Source organism: Haliaeetus albicilla, chromosome 1, assembly GCF_947461875.1.
Source record: "Haliaeetus albicilla chromosome 1, bHalAlb1.1, whole genome shotgun sequence".
Classification (NCBI taxonomy): Eukaryota; Metazoa; Chordata; class Aves; order Accipitriformes; family Accipitridae; genus Haliaeetus; species Haliaeetus albicilla.
The window spans coordinates 24012035-24027877 of record NC_091483.1 but is presented as its reverse complement, the minus strand read 5'-3'; the positions used below and the strand labels follow the sequence as shown (position 1 = coordinate 24027877).

The 15843-nt window shown below is 41.7% G+C and overlaps 1 long non-coding RNA gene across 1 annotated transcript; it reads right to left on the bottom strand.

Moving 5' to 3' along the window:
- Nucleotides 1-2376: 2376 nt before the first annotated feature.
- Nucleotides 2377-15765, bottom strand: LOC138685161 (uncharacterized). Its single transcript, XR_011324447.1, has 3 exons — nt 15573-15765; nt 7232-7367; nt 2377-5092 (listed from the first exon to the last, which is right to left on the bottom strand). It is a non-coding gene; the product is annotated as an uncharacterized lncRNA (long non-coding RNA).
- Nucleotides 15766-15843: the final 78 nt, after the last annotated feature.

Below are 15843 nucleotides of genomic sequence, written 5' to 3'. Positions count from 1 at the left end.
TGAGAACGCGTACAAATGTATTAACTCTATTACTGGGGTAGAGGAAAAATAAAAGTCAGCTGAAGATAGTGAATAAAACATTTTTATATTCCCTGAATGTATGCTATCTTCTTCTATTAAATAATGAACAAAAGATCTCTGCACAATTCGGATAATCTCTTGTGCAATAGTACACTTTATTTTATGAAAAGGAACGGGAAGACTTGAAGACACAGGACTCTCTTCTAGTGGGCTGGTTAATGAATGTGGCAGTATGTATGCAGCAGCAATATATAAGGGGGCAGATTTTATGCAAGGGCTACACATATCAGAGGCTGCTAGGGCTTTACGTTAGAAAACATGCCCTGTATGCAAAAGCTCTTTTTCCTTTGTTCCCCTCGGTCCCCCAATCTCCATGCCCTTCGTGGTGTGGGAGTGCTGACCCGAAGGCAGGTTTAAAACAAAACCCGAAATGTCGCAGCTCTGAGCATTCAGGCTGCGGTAGTGTTCTGTGCTGCCGCTCTGGCCCAAGCCAGTGCTAGAACCGACGAACTGGGGTAAACAGCTTTTCAGAGCAAAACTCAGTGGCTACTACAACCTCCGGGTGGCTTCAGCTGTGCTAACAAATGTGAGTGATGGGGTGAAGAGCAGCCCACATTTCCACAGGTCCTCAGTTCCCAGAGCGGAGCGGGCCTGTGCATTTTGCTCCCTGCTGGGAGCACGGGGAAGGTGGGCATGGCCGGCCGGTGTGCTGCTCTTGCAAGCTAGCCACCAGGAAAATGGGGAAACCAAGATGTTTTATCTAGGAATCTTCCTGCGTGCTGAATCCTCGCTTCTGCCCTGCCCCCCCCCCCCCCCCCCCCCCGAAAGGTGATTTTCCCTTTTTGTGTCCTGATATAAGCACTTGCAGAAGCGGGGAATGCATGGATGCACATTTGGAGAATTGCCTGAGGCTCTTGGCAGTTTGCATGTTCAACCACTGCCTCTGCTGTGGAGGCTCCAAGGACTGTGGTGTATCTCTCACTGCTCTGTACAGCCCACTCAGGAGGCAGCGTGGGCACAGCCAGCCTGCTCAAGAGAGCTGCAGGCTCTGCAGCCTGGACCTTGAGGACTGCTTGACTGAAGACCACAGCTTACCAGCTGCTGTGGAGAACAAAGACTGTAAAGATGGAGGCTTTAAATTTTTTAGGGACAAGTCTCAAGTCACTCTTAAGTTTGGACCACAGTTTGCTTTGTGTAAATAATTTATCCATGCATGCAGTAAAGTTCTTTGTGTCTATTTACCCTTGAGAAATGCAAGCATCACTAGAGATCTGCTCCTGAAATAAGCTTGAAGATTTCTCTTGTATTAAGTAAATTGCCTGGTTAAATACATCTGCCTTTTCTTTTTTTACATTCCTCCCAATTTAAAGCGAGTTAAAGAGGAATCTTCACTCTTCAGTGTCAGAGAAAAAGCAAAAAAAAGGACTTGACTTAATGGTCTTGTCTCTTTTTCCTCCCCATTCTATTACCCTTTACACTATTCATTTACCTGTTCACTATTAAAATAACTATCTGATGGTGGCATTACTCAGTGAAGTGATACAGATATGCTAAGTGGAGTGTGACGGATGAATTCCATAATTTGAAAAACCTGCTAGCGATGAGGTAGCAAGCACCACCTCTTTCTGTCTTTACTGACTATTAAAGCTCCATTTTGCAGCGCATACTGTTCCAGTGACATGGTTTTCCATGCAAAAAGTCTTGATTTTTTTTTCTGAAACCAAAAAAATCTTCCCTTCTGAGTTTGGGTGGGCTGTGTAATATTGGGGTCATATATCGAGGCCAGAGAAAATATTTTGTTTTGTTAATAAAATGGCTTTTCATTAGCTTCCTAGAATGTAATTTTTTAATAGGTAAATTAAAACCTTGCTTATTAATTACAGTGCATGCAAGTACCATTGGCATTCTTTCAGTATACCCGTGCCAAAGCTGTTGCAGGCCAGGATGTGACACGGCAAAGGGAGAGATCTGAGGTTGTATGAATCCATCTGGTCTGAGTGATCCTGATGGGAGATCTGACCACAAATCCCTCTTAATTCCTTTCTGTGATTGCTTTCTGCTCTAATTGCTTTGCGAAGAGACAGAATGATTGTCGTTTCGATAAGCTGACATACTTTTAGATTGAAACTGTGAAATGTTTTCCTTCGGTGGAGGCTTCCACTTTAATGGACCGGGAGTGCTCAGTTCAGCAACAAACAGCTGAGGAGTAGCTTCATTAAACATGTGCTGCGTGGCAGGGGAACATTGCTTTGCCAAAATCTATACTTATTGTGAAGTGTGTTATTTTAAAGAGGGAAAGCTAGGATTTCGTTAGACGTTTATTCCCATAGTAAAGGTAATTGTATTTGTCTCTCATACAGCAACTTTTATGGACTTTAATAAACATGAATTAAACCTAACCAAACCATTTACTCTGCAAACAAAATGATAAATATCCATCTTTAAAAATCAGGTCTTAAAATAGGCTTTTATTTTATATATGTATCTGTTGTTAATTGGACTGTGAGCTGAAAATGAAAGGCTTGATCTTGATTATCCACTAAGGAATGATGTTAAATGTGCAGGGGCTAATGATTTGTGCAGATGTTTTCATAATAAAAAGCTTGTCTGCAATGTTGGAATGGTGGTCTTGTCCTTCACTCTCTGGTGGCAGGTGTGCACTTGCACTGCTCTGAGAATGGGACAGTAACTTGTCTTAAGTCTAGTGAGAGTCCTGTGCTACTGGGAGGCTTTTTGTAGCTGAAATCTAAGGTGCAGTTTCTGATTATCTACAGCTTGACTGGATCCCTGCCTGCCTATTCTGAGAAGTCTGCTAATCCTGAAATTTAGGCCCTGCAGTGACTAAAGTGGATCAGAAAGCAGAGCTTTCATTCCTTGCAAGTTTCTGATGGCGGACATCTAGAAGAATATTTAGAGAGCCCAACCTTAGGCATGCAACTTCAAGAAAAGGGAGTGTTTTTCTCCCAGGCCTGATTTAGGTGCCCTGATTTACCTTCTGTCCACTGACTGTGTATGTAGGAAAGGTATGAAAACCAGTTTCCTGTGCTGGATGGTGTGAATAGCTGTATTTTATTCATTTCTAGGCTAAAATCATCTGAATGAGATGATGACTAAACTGAAATTTCTCTAAACCTTTTATCCCATAAAATGTTACTATCTTTTTTAGGTTTCAAAATATTTGATTTTTTAAGTGCTTCATTGAGATACTTTTAATCAAGGACACAAAACCCATGCTGGTGTTATTCAACCAAAATCAAGCTTCTTCTGGCTGCTGCAAAGAGTTTCATTTCAGTTTGTGTTTTTTCTGAGCTCAGCCTCCAGGTCACTGTCTGCTGAGCCCCCTGAGGCCTTCAGTTTTTGGTAAGCTCCCTCTGGCCAAACACCCAGTCCATGCTAATGCACTTGCTGTGATTTTCAAAATTCTACCCAGATGGTCTTTTCCTCTGGAATAGTTTGCGATGCTCAATCTCCCGTTTTCCTCAGCGGAGAAATATATAACTTAATTTGTGGGTTTCAGAAGTCTTACTAATGACTTTCTGCTTGTTCTGTTGTTTTTAAGTAGTTACAGATGCTTCACTGGCACTTTCATATTGTCCTGTATTGTTTCCATCAGCTGTTGGATTTCAGGAGGGAGAGATGTAAACTGTACTTCAGCTTCTTTGAGACAAAGCTGACAGAAGTATTGAAAAATGAGGCACATATGCTGCTGCTGAAGATTTTGCCTTTTTGGGTTGCATTTTGCAAGAGAGAGATGGAAAAGTATATCCATGCGGGAAGCTACTGATACTGAAATGCTTGTCTCTCAAATAAAGAGCATCAAGTAGGAAACCCTTAACTTTTTGGCTTAGACCTTGCCCTTTAGCAATGCACAGAACATTATTAAAACAATCTTGAAGGATTTTGCTGGTGAAGATGTCTGACTACTTCTTTATCAGCATCTCAGCAGTGCTAACTTCAGGCATGGGCCGGAGGAGCTCAGCCTGTCTCCGGATCCGACAGGTTCACAGGTCTCCGCACAGCGTGCCGCTGGCAGTGAGTCCAGCCTGCAGGTCAGCTACAACAGGGGACCTGCTGGGCTCTCTGTGTGGCATTCCTGGGGCCTCTACTGTTCTTAAAAGAACCTCTCGCTTTGTTTAGGAGTGTTTTAAAAAGGTGTGCTGCAGTAGTTAACATATAATAACAAAAAGGATAAAAGCAGAACAAGCAGAAATTATTTCAACCTTACCTTCTGGTAAGCCGTGCAAAAACAAGATAGAAGGTTGCTGTGTTCCTGTTCTGACAGATTCTTTTTTACCCTTGAGTGCTACGGCTAGCTGAAAACAGAAATGTTTTCTGGGAGAAACATCAAGAGAAACTTCTTTTTTGGCTCTATTCATTAAAGCTGTATTTTTATTCTGGCTGCAGAACCAAGTATTTAAGTTTAAATGGGTTTTAGTCTGCTAAGGGAGTGCTCTGAAAGAAATATTTTGAGGTGGAGTTTGCAGTTCCTTCTATGTAGGTAGTCCTGTGCTTAGCTTACATCAAGCTGACACCAGTGGTCAGTCTGCTGTGCTCTAAATGCTGTGAGTTCAGAGAAAAGCTGTGAATTAAAATGTTCATTAGAAACCTGAGACTTTGAAATATGTCCATTTTTTTAATTCCTGAAACAGTATACACCAACAGTTCACATTGCAGCTGGGTGCTGTAGTAGCTAAACCTACAAAGAAAAACTGCAACAGACAGTGATCAAGTCTCTTCAGTAGTTATTTTCTGTATCTGTTCTTGGCTTTTGTGCTTTTGCATGCAAAATCAGCTTTTTTGAGAACAGAATGAAACTCCCAGTTCCTCTGAATTAACAGCAGCAACAGCAAAGCAGGTTATTTATCTGTAAAGAAACTTGCAGGCACAGCCAGTTCCTCTTGGGGCTGACATGACGCCAAGAGCTCTGGCACAAAGACCGCTAAACCGAATGGACGCGGATACAGCATCTGTGGCGCTTATACGTGGTTTGCTCTCAGTGGAAAGTCACAGCAGAAAGCAAGGTGGAGCAGGGTCTTTTGTATGGCAGTGACAACCACAGTTGTCTGGAGCTCTGGAGCAAGAGAAAAAGAAACAGAGACTGTGAAGGTACAGTGTGGCTGTCACACGTGCACAGCGAGTAACCCTGGTCAACTCACACCTCCCAGTCAGCACAATAGAGCTGTATGCAAGGATTATGCCTAAGTACATCTGCAGCAGTACATGGTTTGCTAAATGTCTGGCAGCTTGAGGTTCTGGGCATATGGAAAAATAGCTGATGGTCAGGAAGGAAAAAGCAAAGCTGTACCTCATTGCTTTTCAGACAGGACACAGGACCAATTATTTATTAAGGCTGTATAGGATGTCTAGCAACCTGGCTGATGGGAGTGGGACCTTTCAAATGCAGACATACTGCAGTCTTCTGCTGTAAGATAGCACAGATAAGCCAGGGTTCTTGGTGAGTTTCCCTATTTGTTAAAAAAAAAAAAAAAAAAAAAAAAGAATTTATGTATCTCATCAGCTTGTGGAACTAGCGATAACTGCATCAAATCCCACTAGGCAACTGTGGATTTTCCCTTTCCACTGGTAGATTTCTAGCCCTGGAAGATCGCAGATGTAATGCTGAATCTTCCTTCATTTCATCCTTATAACTGAGCAGCACCTTCAGCCTTTTAGAGTACTTCCTACAGTTGGGTACAGAAGGAGGAGGACATTGTTTCTACCCAGGGGCTTTATTTTACAGAATTTTTGAAGCTGCCTGTGGATCTGAGTTGCTTTCTGCGACAGGCAGTCCTGGTGAAGCATGCTGGTATCTTACCTGTAATCCTTCAGTGTTGCTTCCCAGAGTGTTAAATGTCAGGGCTCTCCTTGTCACACCTATCTGTATGACCTTGCCCCCAGGATGGCTATGGAAATTGCAGGAATGCTTTACAGAGACAGCTGTCAGCCTATGAAAGGCGTCAGCTTTTTTTTTTTTTAAGCAAAGATAATTCTGACAGCTGGATGTAACCACATGGTGGTTGTCCTGACATTGTTTGCAAGCTGGTCACAGTTATTCCTGACTAGGAGCTTGTAAACTGGAACTCAGACTCCAGAGGTGTTGAGTGACATGCTGTTGTCCTAATGTGTCAAGCAACAAGTGCTGTCTTTTGGCAGCCTGAGCTTACATATTGGTTCCTGTCAAGGTTTTGGAGTCTACTATGGCAACTGTCTGCTTTGGCTTTGCTTGTCTTCAGAGCCAAACTACTTAGAGCTGAGTTGTCACATGCTAACTAATATAAGGAGCAAGCTTCGCTCCTTTCTGATTTGCTACAGGACGGGGGAAGCCTGTGCATTGCAAACTTCACAGAAATCAATGCACTCTTCCCTGCCAACTGTGCTGTACAGAAGCAAATTTTTTACTTTAAAATGCTTCTCTGCCAGTGTTGATAAAACAAAGCATGAATAAATTGGCATGTGGCAGCAACAGAGAGCCAGGTGGAAAATGCTTTCTTCACTAGGAATACAAGTGCTTCACAAGAAGCCACAAAAGCATTTATGGAGCTAACAGTACCATTTTTCCTTAGAGCTCAAGTTTAAAACCCTGTTCTTCTCAACTTGTTCCAGGTTGCTGTGTGCTATAATACCATTACGTAGATGAAATGCATGCTTGTTTGCGTCTGCGCTTCTTTCTGGTGGTTAACAATGGAAGTGAGGGGAAGCCTGGAGCTCACACAGGCTCCGTCCTCTTGTGTGTGGCAGGATGCCCTGATGCTGTACTGAGATCCATCGACTTTATGTCTGCGGGCAGCTCACTTCCCCTACAGGCCAGTTCTGCTTTCTTCTCAGAATAAAAACCTGTGGCATGGAGCATGAGAGCACAGGCCAGATCCTAAAAGGGACCCAAGTGCTACAGCACCCTGCTCTGAGGCAGGTGGGTCCTGGAGAGGGGTTCAGAGTCCAGCGTGTAGGGGAGGCAGCTGTCTCAGCACGGGGTACTTATCTGCATCTTGTCCTTTGAAGTTACACGGGGACTCAAAAGCTTGACCTGCTGGGTGTTCTCCAAGAAGAGAGAGGTAGTCAGGAGGCAGGTCTTTCTGTGCCTGGTTTCTGGAGGCTTATGCTTAGGCATGAGTGAAAGGGCCAGGTTGCTCAACTAGTTTGCGAGAGAGCCAGCTCCCACGATTCAGCATGGCGCATGTGCTGCCGGGCTCCGCACAGAGCTACTACTTACTGTGATTCTGTCAGTATCCTCCCATCTGGCTGGATTTCCTGATGAAAGGCAGGTTTTATTTCAGGGTATGTGGTGGCTCCAGGTGCTGTGAGGATGGCAGGTTTGATGAGGTGGTAATCTGGAGCATCCGATCCTGCTAAATTGGAGGTAGTAAGTCAGTGACATTTTCATCTAAACCTGCTGCAAGCAGAACTATCTGGCTGAGCACTGCTTCCCATGCTGGACCAGACCCCAGCCCTGCAGAAGAATGATCTGATCTCAGGTGAAACTTCTTTCTGCTTCTGAAGTATACCTAAAGAGTGGGTTTCTTGTAGTGCCTTAAATATGATCGATTTCCTGTACTGTTTTAAACAACACTAGTGAGGAGACCCTGGTGTTTCTTGCAGCCTTGGCAGAAATAATGGTCAAAACAAGAAACAGAAGGCACTAACTAGCCCAGGACTAGCCAAATTGGGGTAGGGTCACTTCATCAGGGTCTTTACTGAGAGTGGTAGTAGTCTGGGGGCAGATGATTTAGCTGTACAGGCAGAACAATCTAAACAGGAGGAGGAATTAGAAAAAAAAAATGAGTACTTCAATCTGATGAGCGTGCTTGCCTTTGTTTTTTTAATTTTGCTGCATGGGAGCATTTTGCCAAACATTTCAAGCTTGAAAAAAACCTGGCACTGAACAACAGTTCTAATAAAATAAATAAAATCCTCTTTTGTTCACTTGTATAACTCCAAGTTTTCAGGAATTCTGCTATTTCTCAAAATCATTCTGCTTTAAGAGAAAAATGTCACAAGAATATTTTTTAGTCACAAAATGAATTTAAAAAAAATCTGATCATTTTTCTTTTAGCTGAAGAATAATTTTTGGGCTGAGCCTGAATATTAAAAATGTCATACTAAATGGCAACTTTTCTGAAAACTCGAAAGTTTGTGAAAGAAGGAGGTTATGCTGACAGATGTTTCAGAAACCTAATTAATGAAGCCCTGAAATGAAAAAGACTGAGAACAATTGGGCTTCTTGTATGAGAAGAAATAACACGTAACATTTCAAAAGTAATAAAAGACCAATCACCCCAAGAACTTCAGACAAAAAAGAAGGATTGTAAAACAGGAGTTAGGTTTCTTTTTTGTCATTGTAAACTTTTTAAACATATCTCTGCACAGAACTGTCTGAAAGACCGTGATTATATTTTGTGACAATTACCGAGGTTTCAGGATTTTTATACATTCTACGTTAGCAAATAAAACCTTTTGAATATTTTTATGTTGAAATAGCTCCTTTAGGAATCTGTAGGTGTTCTAGTCAAGGTTGTTCTTCCCTCCTATGGTCAGAAATTATCAGAGAGACCAGATTGTTCTGAACCTCAAAGTCTTTTCAACCAAATGAGTATATCTTTTTAAGTGCTTCAGCGTCAATGAAAACTGCATATTTGAACAACATTTTGTTTTCCTGAAACTATTCCAATTGACTCCAACTTCATCTTGCACGTAATAGTTTTGCACAAAAGAAAGATGCATTTAATCTCAGCTGTAAGAGCATGGATTTGCCAGTTCTGTACTGCTGCTGTTTGTGAAAAATGGCTTTGCCTTACTGTATTTCTTTTCATCATCCTCACTTAATGGCTGATCAGCTTCCGATAATGTGGTTACTTGATCTTACCCTGTGAAATTACAATCCATTATCTCGTCAGGATATGTTCTTGGAGGGGGATTAAAAAAATGCTGTCAGTAATACACATACTCAGTTGAAATTAAGTGAGGACATGAAGTAAGCTTACACTGCTGCAAAGTATGGGGTATCAGCACCTGTCCTTCATTAATCCGCTCAGTCCTCTCTCTTTACGCTGTGAAGTGGCATGATAACATAAAGCCACAATGAAATACATGGAACCTTTCTGTCTGTCCATGCTTTGAGGACTCTCATCCACCTAGATGCGGCCTTGTTGCTTGCTTTGCTGCTGGGCATGAGTATGGGTGCTGAAATTGTCCTGGAGCCCATCACAGCGGCTTTCCTCAAGTAAGCAATGGCACATTAGAGTGCACAAAGCCTATTGTGAAACACTGAAATGAAGCCAAACATTTGGAAGCAAGTTTCTAACCTTTGTTAATTGAGGTGCCATTTTATTAGCCAGAATTGATGATGCAGTAAGGGGATGTCACGCCATATTAAGGCCAACGGATGGAAACACTTGTTGCCGTTGAGAGGCAAAGCTGCTTAAGGAGATGCTAAAGGGTGAGTGTAATGCTCTAGGGAAAATTCTGCAGGTAAAGGTCAGTGGAATTTTCCTTAAAAGTAGTTGTTGGACAAGTGTGGGTGACATTTCTTTGTCTGCTTTCTAATTCTGCTTTCTAATCTTTGCCTCAAAGAAACAATGGGGTACAAAGCATATTGTCTGTGTCAGGACTTAAACACAAGCAGTGTTGATCTCCCTGCCTGACTGTCTGCAAAATGGCAAGACTGGCTTAAAAATCATAAACTCTGTTTTGGGAAAAAAAAAAAAGGTATCTTTGTTTCTAGACCTTTTGAGGTCAAGTTTTCAGATATTCCTATATGTTTCTAAGGGCTACACATTTTCCTAAGTGAAAAAGAATAAAAAAATATATAAGTTTAAAAAAAAAAGAGACATTTCACATAGCATTTCACATGGTCACGTACTTCCAAATGCCATGTATTTAGGGGAAAAGACCATCATGTGCCTCAAGCAATAAGAGTTAATAACATCAGGAATAGCACCATTTGCACTGATTTAATTTAAACAAGAACTGAAAATTCTCAGCTGCATAGCTCTAAATATGCTATTTACTGTCAATAACATTAAAAGATTGATCTAGCATGTCACCTACAAAGATTCCTTTGGGCGTCTTCATCACAAGGAGCATCTCCTCAGGCTGCTTCTGTGCTGCAGCCCAACAGCTGTCTTTTACAATATATCCTGACTGTCATCAGATTTGGGTTCTGTATCACATTGTACTTATTTTGGTAGAGAAGTAGGTGTGTGTTTGTGTGTGACAGGGGCTGGGGGTGGAGGTTTCACTTTGTACTTCTTGCAGATAGAGTTACTGTGCCTGTCTGTTGGCTTTGCTTATTTCTCTTATGTCCCTTGTGGATATCTGTGGGGGATAAAATAAGCACCAGCTTTGGATTTGATTTGCACTGTGAATTTGCTTCTAATTGGCACCACCCACACCAAAGTTTAAAGTCAACATTTTCAGTTTTCAAAGCCAGAAAGGTAAAGCCAGGCTACTAGAGTGGGATTTTAAACAGCTGGCAAAACTCCATTGCTGTGACAGTCAGTGGTAAAAACCTCTCCTGCAGGGACAAGGTGGTCGCTAGTGATCTCTGGGCCCTGCTTGCAAGCTGTTCCTTGGACTCTCCCTTCTCACAGCCTCTGAAGGATGTGGCCTGAGGCTTGTGGTTTTTGGCCATGTAATGTTGCCATTGTGCAGCTCACAGGGTCAGAAAGGCTGTCATCCTTTGCTGAGGAGCACTGCCAGTATAGCTGAAGGGGAGGAACGTGGGTGTATATTGCTTTTGCCCTGTCCCTTAGCACTGATGAGGTCTAGTTCTGACTTCAGCATTATTTAAAATAGCTTTAGGATTGATTTGTGTTACGGAGTCAGTGCACTCTCCTTCTGTGCATTTCTACCCTGTCCATTACTTATTTGTTAAGAGATTTAGCTTCAAGAGGGAAAATTAAAGTTCCCAAGTAGTTTTAGCAGTAACACTGTGGAGCTTCTTCCAAGTGGCTTTTTTGTCTGCATGCATTTGTAGGCAGAATGCTTTAAAGTGATTTTGAGTCTGCTCAAAATCATGTGCAGGCATGTGCAAGCAAAGAAATCCCAGAGGTTTATGCAGGGGTTTTTTTGGTTGGATTTTTGTTGTGTTTTTTTGTTTGTTATTTTGGTTTTTTTAACCATGCAGCCTTTTTAAACAGTATTTGGGAATAACAGTATCCAATTTCACATACTGTACACTGTGATCTTAGATCTACATTCTTCATTTCTAACAGTTGGGCTCACAATGCTTAAGTTTCTACTACGCTTCAGAGATGCATTCTAGTTGTTACTAATATGATATGGATAACGGAATCAAACCAAGTATTTAAAAGCATTATCCCCCCAAATAATCTGGTAAACCTATTCCTAAACTCTCAGCCAGATGAAGCCAGGAGCCAGACAAACAGATTATTGTTAGTGTTTTTCCAAATGAGTACGTTGTATCAGGTTCTCACATCCTTCCTTGGACAGCTCAGTAAAGAGAGAGACTGAAAGCATGGCTACACTCCTGCCCGGCTCTGAAAACCTTAAATCCAAGACTGAAATGGGGAGACGTGGAGCAGCGCTGATGGGGTCAAGCGCAGTACCAGGTGTACGGATTGCACAGCTGTGAAACGAGGGTGCTGAGGCTGTGGGGCACAGTACGGACCACATAAACGTATTGGTTCAGACCCCCTTCAGCAAGGGGATCTCACTGCTTGTTTACAACCCACTGGAGCGCTTGGTCCCAGTGTCTCCTTCCCCAGCAAAATGAATGGCAGAATCTCCAAAAATGGGATGCTGAAGTGAGCATGTGTGACCTTGGGAATCCGCTTTGCTTTAGGCTGCATGACCTGCAGTACCAGATCCCACATACTTTGGGCTCTGGAGTCTTGTGTCTTGGGGGCATTTTTCAGTTCTTTGGCATCACAAAGCCAGCGGGAAAGGAATAACCCTGCTTGCACCAGGCATTTGAAGTGGAGGGGATAAAAAAGTGATGTGTGAGGGGCTGCTGACAAGCATCTAGACTGACAGACATGACCCTCTGCTGCTAACTTAACAGTTGGCATTCTGCAGACTGAAAGGAGATGACCAGTTCTCTGGGGAAGGAGGAGTACAAAACATGAGCAAAGATGAAAAGGAACTTCTGAAGTGCCTTAAGGCCCCAGCTGAGATCTTGTGAAATCCCTTTGTGCCAGGCTGTCTGCAAAATGCACAGTGCAAGAAAGCCTCACACGGAGAAGGCGTGTGGAATGGGAAGGGAAAAGCAGGAAAAACAGCAGTTCCCTAACGCTTCACAGGAAATCAGTATCATCAGCAGAAACTGAATGCTAAGTCTTAGTCCCTGCCCAGCGCTTTGTTACCTGTTTTGTCATGACCTGCACAGGTTAATGCTTGTTTCAAGATATGGTATTAGAAGGGTGCAAAAAGTCCATTACAGGTGTTGCTTTTGTTGTGAAAATATCAGCAGCTCAGTTAATCAGAAATGATGGCCCTGCTGCACACTTTGGGGGCAGGCATTCCCTCCCTCCTGGAAAAAGTGCCTCTCAGAAGGATAGCTTAACAAAATGCCTGCCCATCTGCAAAATGGCTCATGTCAGCCAAGTGCCAAGTGAGGAGAGGAGGTAGAGCCACAGTTTGAGAAGAGTTATGCCCATCCTCGTGGCCCCTCAGAAATATCGGCCCCTTATATGGCAGGAAATTCAGTGTGAGTGGAAGCTGTCAGAGATGATTTAATTCTTGCTGAGTGCTCTTTGACTCCTCTCAGAGTCCCAGAATGAAGCTGAGGTCAGGGACTCGGTGACTGCTGGCTACTAGCCCTGCCACAGCTCTGGGAACAGCAGCTTGTACCCATGTAATGCAGATCAATAAATCTCATCATAGGACTGATTGCTTGTCCCCATGTGCTGGGACTCCCCATCTCCAGTGTCAGGGACTGCGATGAGGTACATGTAACTGCATTGAAAGGGAAGATGTGCCTTTTGTCCAGTAATTAATGTTTCCCTTCTATGTGCACTTCTACATAGAATGGACTGAATTAGTTCTTATCGAGCCAGAACATCCAAACCCGCTGATGACATTTCAAGCAAGTGCAGCATTTGTCACATTAATGGCAAAATCTCCACTGCTTTTATGCATCTCTCTTTCAGAGCTTAGGTTATCAGTGGTAACTCTATCCCTGATTATTTTTGGTAGAGTAGCTCTCACCCACCTTATATGCAAGTAATATGTTTGCCGTAGACATGGTGCTGCAGTCTAATCCTAGACCCATAATTTAATACGGCAAGGAAAGGACCAGTCACCTTCGGGGAAGCCCTACTAGTTTATGTTAGCAAAGTATTTGGCTCTGTAAAGATTGTTTATCAAAATATTGAAATTGCATATCATTAGCTTAGACTGAAAAAATAAAAATATATTTTTGTAAGCATTTTCCTGGGATTGGTTCAGATATTCAAGTGTTCATTGGTCAGTAATAAAATTCTGATCATTTAAATGTCTGAAGTAAATCGAAAGCTTTTTTTTCCGAAGCAGCAGCTCAGATATAATAATTTTAAATAATGTTATAAATATACCCACAGTAATGACTGCAACACCAGTTCCTTATATACACAGAAATTAGCCATGATGATCAATATTATTCTTTATTGCTTTTGAATTTAAATAAATTTAGAAATTTATTAATATGTGCTATTACAGCTCACTGATTCATAGATTTTATGGCTAAAAGGGGATATTTTATCAGTTTGTCTCATCTCTTGTACAGCAGTTTATACAGTTTCCTTATAGTAGTCTGTTCAAATAAGTGTGTCTCACAGTTGGAACTTAGTACCTGTGTGTTCTGTGGTCTTTACCTGGCTGTTTTTAAGAAGCCCCTTACAGTTAGCCAATAATTTGTCACTCTCCATGTTCCGACTAGTTTATACCAAAAATTTCTGCTTGCTACATTGACTCCACCAAGGAGGTGGTTCCTTGTCCACCGTTCACCTAAACTTGGAGACAGCTGTACTTCTTTGATCACAATATAATCTTGTTCCAGTTTAGCAATTTTTTTCTTTACATTCTGACTTGTCTTCCATCAAAGGCAAGACTCTAACTGATTTCAGTATAGCCAAAATTTAATCCTTATTTGTATTAGGTGACCAATATTGTTATACATCTGCATTCCCACTGTCAGGGCTTTCCACTAACAAAGCCAGTGAAGGCATTCAAAAGCTGCATGACTGCATCAACAAGTAACAGGAACTTTTCTCTCAGGCCTTAGCTACACAGAAGTTTGTCATGTCATATGGACGTAAAGCATCTTAGTTATGAGTTGGGGTTAGCCTCTTTAGTTAGACCAACTAGCTAAAGAATCATAAATAAGTTAGCTAGTTCTTGGTATTGCAAGTATTTTGTCATTTCGAATGCCCAGTCCTGTTACCACTGAGGTCAGACCTGTTCACAAGTTTGGCCCCTGATAATTTGCTGTTTTCTTCTCCTATGTCTGTAAGCAGGAAACATTTCATGTATGCAGGCTTGATTCTCCGGAACTTAAGCACATACACAACTTGCTGAAGCAAGGATTATTCCATCAATAGCAACTAGATAACTCATACACGTGAAGATGAGCATATCTGTAAATACTGTCAGGAGAGGAGCTTTAGTTTGGAAATTGCCTTCCTTTGGGGGTTGCCCTCAGTCAGGTTTTTAATTCTTGCAACAGCTCATCAATTAGTTTCTCCATTATTTCATAGAGCTTCTTGTCATGTGTTGCTAGACAAGTTGTGGTGACTGCTAAATTTTCTGTAAGTTATAGCAGAATCAAAGAAGAGAGACCTGTTCTGTTCCTACCCTGCCTCCCAGACGGGATGTTAGTTGTGTGGTCACTTTTATCTTGTGGAAGGTTTTTTTCACTTAATTAAATTTCCTTAGTGTAACAAACCTATATGTTTTTTGTAATAGTGACTGTAGTTTCCCTGAGGTTTTACTGTGTAGAAATGTATTCAGTGTCTCCACTGGAAAGAGCTGCCTGCAGAAATCAGCGATGCCCTTCTAACACTGTAATCCTAGGCAGCCCAGGGAAATAGAGGGAGAATCTCAGGGTGGAAAAGTGCTGCTATTTCTATTAAATCCTGTAAAAAAATCATACAAGGAAAAATGAAGTTCAAACAAGGCTTGGGGAAGACCTTTTAGAGAAAATTTGTTGGTTTAAGTAATCCTTATTTTTACCATTAAGTCTACTTTTGTTTTGCTACAGACTTGCATTGTGAAAATTAATTGTCAGGAAAGAATAAGAAAATAGTGAAATGATCCAAGGCCTGAATTACTGCCTTTATGGTTATGATTTCCTTTACTTCAGTTAAGTTTCCCTGGCAGAGCTGCAAGGAAAGCTCTACCCCATTAAATAACAGAGAGTCCATAGTACTAAATACAAGCAGGTACAAGATCCTCTCTGTATTTGCAAGCAACCCCTACATTTTGCTGATGAACTCCTGGCATTTTGTTAGTAAATATTTCTAGAATAGATGAAATCCGACATAATTTTGCGGACACATACTAAAGGTGCATACATACGCACACACACATATATAACATATATATATACACACACATACCTATACATATGCATATATATGGACACTTTTAAACATCTGTCTCAGTAGATAGCAGTGGAATTTGCTGCATTCGTTCCTGATTCCTTTGGGGTTCTGGAGTTTCAGGATCTGACTTCTTCTAATAGGGAGTCTCTAGATGTGTTGTTTCAAATGCTGGTTTAAATAAAAAGGAAAAAAAAAGCAGCAGCAATACAGCACATCACAATAGCAGGTTAAATATAGACATGGATTACAGAGCCATTGTTTTCACTCCTGCTAAATAAGACAGTAC